The sequence below is a fragment of the Microcebus murinus genome, chromosome 12 (genome assembly GCF_040939455.1).
Source record: "Microcebus murinus isolate Inina chromosome 12, M.murinus_Inina_mat1.0, whole genome shotgun sequence".
NCBI lineage: Eukaryota > Metazoa > Chordata > Mammalia > Primates > Cheirogaleidae > Microcebus > Microcebus murinus.
Genome location: NC_134115.1, coordinates 4409869 through 4415984, shown reverse-complemented (window position 1 = coordinate 4415984; position 6116 = coordinate 4409869).

The window sequence follows — 6116 nt, the reverse complement described above, 5'->3', positions numbered from 1 at the left end:
CTTGAGGCTCAGTCATCACCAAGGGTCCATGCCGTTGCTGGCGATGTGGTTTCAGAATGTTTCAGAAGCACCGATACCATGCTCTGGCCATGGTGTTTATTTTAAAATAGTGTCACCGTATGTGGTAGCACAGAACAATACTAAAGGAAATAAGTAACAGAAAAAACAATCACACATAATTCCATTATTCTAGCAAATAGCTATGTCTTCTCAGCATAGATGCATGTTTTCAAATAGTTGTAATGATAATCTTGGAGTGAGAAAGGCTTTTCTAAAACCTAAAAGAGGCACAAAACCTAAAAGAGATTGACAAGCACAAAAATAAAATAATGTGGGCAATACACAGCATAATCCAAGTCAAAAGCAAATGAAAAACTAGGAAAATATCTGCATCTGTTTATACAAGGAGCTCATTCTCTTAATGTATAAGGAACTCCTATGAATCAGTGATGAAAAGGCCAATAGACCCAAAGAAGGAAAAGACATTAATAAATAGTTCTCAGACAGATAATAGCTTTTAAGCACATGAAATGAGGCTCTATTTCACTTAAAATAAGAAACATACAAATTAGAGCTCTATTGAAATTTTTAAGGAGCAGTGTTTTTTTGTTTTTGGTGAGGATTAACAAACTTGTTTCTAAAACGTGGGAAATCCAGAGGGCCCCAGAAGAGGCAAGATGACCTTGAGGAAGGTGAAGCTGGAGGCTGGCACTGCTGGCAGGCCAGGTCTGCTAGGAAGGTGCAGAGATTCAGGCACGGTGGCATTGTACAAAGATGGGCAGACCCATGCAACGGAGCAAACACAGAGTCTAGGAACAGATGTGTATGGTTGCTTGCTTTCTGCCCCAAAAAACATGTAGCACAGAGGGAAACTTTTTTCTCCTCAATAAATGAGGAATTTTTTTTATCTATATAGAAAATAAGTTATCCTGACTCCTACCTCCTTTCAAACTCAGAATGAATTGCTGCTCTACATGTGAAAGGCAAAAATAATAAGGCTTAAAAAGTAGAATATTTTCATGACTTTGGAGTAGGCAGACGTTTCTTAAACAGGACACAAAAGGTGCAAAAAGGGGAAATGTTGATAACTAGGACTCTATTAAGATTAAGCATTTTTGTTCCTTAGAAGATAATATTACAAGAGTAAAAAGGCAATCTCAGAATGGGAGGAGATATTTGCAATACATAGATCTGACAGGGGACCTGTATCCAAAATATATAAAAAAAACTCTTACAAATCAATAGGAAGAGACCAAAAACACTCAGTAGCAAAATGGACACTCCCCAGGAAAGGAAATCCAATGTCCACACCACACGACTCGGAGCTCGAGCTCATCAGCTGTCGGGAAAAGCTGCAGGTGTGTCCTCATGCACAGCCACCACATTGCTAATGCGAGAAAGAAAAAACAAGACTGACAAGGGCCAGTGTTGGTGACACCCCCACCCCCACCGCTGCAGGGCACGTGTGGCACAGCCCTCTGGGGCTGTCGTGCTCTGCAGTGTCTCCTAAGGCTGAGCATGCGCCTGCTGCTCCACCCAGGAGCAGAAGTGTCTGGAAGGAAGCAGGAGTGTTACAGGAATGAGTTCACTTTGTCCATGCCTCAGTATGCAGGACATACTTCAATAAGAATTTCCAGGAAAGAGTAACACGAAAAATCAAACCGTGTGGATGTCCAGGATGGCACCTTCATCGCATGTCTGGCGGCAGACGGTGGCTGTCGGGTACCAGCTCGCCCACGGGAACCTGCTGTGCTCAGCCTCTCGGTGTGGCCGGCTTCTCCCGCTGTGGCAGCTGGGTCCACCAGGGCACATCCCAGGGGCCGGTCCCAGGAGTTCGCGGGGACCTGTGAGCCTCCGATAACCGAGCCTTGGAAGAGCCGGAAGCCGTGCTGGCTGAGCGGAGGCCAGCCCGGAAGCGGGCGGGGGAGACTAGACGCCCTGGGGGCTGGCCGCGCTGGGGCCGGGGCGGGGGCTGAGATGTTGCTCAGTTATCTTTGGACAATGCAACCTGCCACTTCAGGCTCACCTGAAATCCTTGTTTCCATTTCTTTATTTTCTCACCACCCCACTGGACTGGCAGCTCCAGGACGGCAAGCACCTGGAACACGCATGCTAACATGGAAAGACAATGAAACCTTTCTTGCGGCATCTGACAGAGGGAGAAACTATCTGACTAATACCGAAGGGTGCACTTTAATGGAGGAAGGAGAAACCTGAGTAGCTGGGAGTGCTGTTGGATATTTACAGGCCCATTGCGCCATTGCTTTTGTTCATTTTTTCATTCACACATAGTGAAAGACATTCCACCATGTGCCAGAAACGGCGCTGGCCTTCAGGACTAAACAGCCACGTGAAAGTGCCCCTCCCACCTGTGGCGCTGTGGCGGACGTGCGCGTGGCCTCTGGCAGTGACGTCGCTCGCCCTGGTGAAGCAGCGCTCCGAGCCGGGCACTGTGCTGAGACAGGCGGCCCTGACTGGCCCACGACAGCCTTGTCAGCTGGCTGTCGGCATTGGTCCTTGCTAGGCGTGGACTCCAACTTTGGAGAGGTTAGTGACATGCCCAGGATTCTTCAGCTCATGTCCTTTCCATCACAGCACGTTGCCACCAAGTACCGGCACCTCCACCAAGTGGCTGTCAGTGCTGCTGGGCCCGCCCAGCCTGCCGTCTCTGCTGCCACCCGGCCTGTGCCCCACGTGCACAGGGGCAGCGGTGGGGCCCCGGGGGCAGGCAGGTCATGCAAGCTCATCTCATCTCAACAGTCAGGAGTCACCAGAGAAGAGCCTAAAAGGGAAATCCAAGCCTGTGGTGCCAAGCTTGTTTATTCTTGGCTAAAAGTGACTTCTTGTTTCTAAGAAACGAGGCCCCGGTGGACGTAAACATTCCTTACTAAATAACTTTTGGCCGAGCCAGGCCCGGCGCCTCGGTGCCATGTGGATCATATTTCCTATGAAATGCTTTGGGCTGAGAGATCAGGGTAACAGTGTTGGACGGAGGCTTCGGGAAGGGGTTGTCCTGGGTGTAGACGGGGCTATTTCCTTCCCGCGAGATGGCGCGCCCGGCTGGGGGCTGCGCGTTCCTCTGTGCTCTGGGGGCCTGTGCTCGTGTCCCGCTGCTGGGGCCACCCGGCGCACCACAGACGGGGCGGCCTCAGCAAGAGTGAGCCGTGTGGATCGGCACGGCAGAGGGGTCGGCTGAGGCTGGGCTCTTCCTGGACACCCACCATGGCCTCTCCCCGCTCCCTCCGGTGACTTCCCCCACGTTTGGGCTACCCAGGAGTGCACCCTTCAGAAATCCCACGCTTCCGCTCTGCTGCCAGAAGCCTGGCCCGGTGTCTGGCGTGGACAAGGAACGAAGGTGCCCTTTCTTAGGGCACCTGCCCTCTGCAGGACTCCAGGCAGGCTCCTATCCCGCACGAGAGCACTTGTTCCCACAGGCCCCGCAGGTGAGCGCTTTACCGCCGTGTTACACAAGAGGGACAGAGGAAAGCTATGCCATGTGGTCAGGCCTGGGCAGGTCAGGGGTCTCAACCCAGGTCTCTGTCACCCCCAAACCCATGTAGCCATCCCCATGGCCTGGGGCGAGGGACTTCATCTCTCTGTGCCATGGGTTCCTCCTGTGTGAACTGGGAGTGTTGTTTGGGAGGACTGGGAAGACTGGATGCAGAGCACACGGCACAGTGGGTGCCTGCTGGCTCAGTTGTTGCTCAGTGTGTTGGGGAGCATCAGACGAAACACATGTGTATGCACACACCCATGCACATGCACACACCCACACACATCTGGACATACACACATGCCCATATACACACACATGCACACACACTCCACATACACACCTATATACATATACACAAGCACACATGCATGTGCACGCACACACCTATATATACACACACCCCACACACATACCTGCATATATATACACATACACACAAATATACATGAATACACATACCATGCACACACCTACATATACACACACAGCATGCACACACACTATGCATACACCCGCATATAATCACACATGCACACATATATACACACATGCACGCACACCATGCACACACCTACATAAACACACATGCATGCGCACACAGGTACATACACTGGTACACATGCACACACATGCACACATCCTCATACTTAGATACACATAAACACACCACATACACATGCATTTATGCATGGCATGGATGGATGACATATATGCACATGCATGCACACATACTATAGATCAGGAATCTAGGTGAAGCTTGGCTGGATTCTCTGCTTCAGGGTCTGGCACAGGCTACAATCAAGGTGTAGGGCACAGCTCTGCTATCTCAAGGTGTGACTACGGAGGGATCTGCTTCCAAGTTCACTCAAGTGGCTGCCAGCAGGATTCAATCTTCATAGGCTGCTGTCCTGAGGTCTTCGGTGTCTTGGCATGTGAGGCTGTCCCACATGATAGCTCGCTTCATCAAGATGAGCAAGCGGAGAAGGCATGAGAGAGTGAAAGAATGACCAAGTTCAGTCTTTTACAGGGTGACCATGGAAAGGACATCCTACCACCTTTGTCATATTCTATCCATTGGAATAGATCACAAGGACCAGCTTGTGTGCCCATGCACCCATACAAACACAGACACGTACTCACCCACACATGTATACTTGTACATCATACACCTGTACACACCCATACATACTCTCACACACATATACTCATACTCACACACATTCACACATGTGTATATACACACCTGCACACACATACACTCATACACACTCATACATACCCCATACCCACACAGATACATACTCACACACTTATACAAACATGCACACATGCATCCTTGCGCACCACACACACATATACATACTAGCACACTTGTACACATGTGTACATATGCATATATACCCACCCACACATACATACATACCTACTCACATATACAGATACGTGTGTACATACACACATTACACACCACATACATACACACACATGTACACACATATACGCACATATTCAGTCACACAAAATATACACACACAGATGCACATATATGGGGAAGGGTGTGAATTCCAGGAAGTAGGAATCATTGGGAGCCACTCCAGACACTGCCCAGCATAGGGACCGAGCCATGAGGAGGCCCCTGGCCCCTGTAGAGACCCCTCCCCTGCAGTTTATGGGGGCAGGAAGCCGAAGCTTTTTTGGCTCATTTCTTTGGGGAATGGAGCCTCCCCCAACCTGTGGCAGCAGCGGTGGACGCTTCACAAGGCCTCCCTCCCAGGATAGCACACTCCCATGGCCCATACGTTGGTGCTGGCTGCAGCTGGGTGCCCGGCCAGGGCGTGGCCCCGGAGTCCTCCCCAGGTGCCCAGTGGGGCCTGGGCTCCCCACAGCATGGCGGCTGGGCTCTCAGCACAGGCGTCTGCAGACAGTGCGCCAGGCCGGTGCCGCGGCAGGGACACGCGGTGTGTCTGCTGAGCCCCTTTGAGGGAGGCAGGCACAGAGGTCCTCCCGGCTTGGGGGCGGGCTGGGCGCTCTCTTTTGAAGGGTAGCAAGTTCACAGGCGGAAGAGCATCTGGATGGGCGCACTGCAAAGACCCTGTGGGGAATATACTCTCCTACTGGCTGATTGGATGGTTTAGCCCACTCAATTCACGAATCATCAATTCATTACTTCCCTCTCAAAGAGCACATGTACAACCCGAGAGTGGGTTGGGACCTGGACCCAGGAAGGCCTCTAAGGACAGGCATCTGGCCCAAGGAAGTGTCATGGGCAATTCTTTGGGGACCCAGAAAAGCCAGGAAGCATGTGGTCAGCACATGGCTGGGTTTGCCCCGCCTCAGTGGAGGTGATGGCTCTCCCTCAAGACCTCCCAGGGCAGTGGCTGACAGGTGGACAGGTGTCCTCAGGATACACCAGGACCTCGGGTGAGTCACTGGGCAGAGCCTCTGGAGATATCCCAATCTCCTCCACCCCACCGTCCCAGGGGTGCCAGGGCTGCACCCCCACTGAAGGTGGGGCCCCGAGACCGCTCTGAGGCCACGTGCAGGGGTGTGCGGCTGAGGCTGCCATGCTGGGCTTTGCCGACTGTCCTATCTCTAGGTGTTTTCTAGAGACATGCTCCTC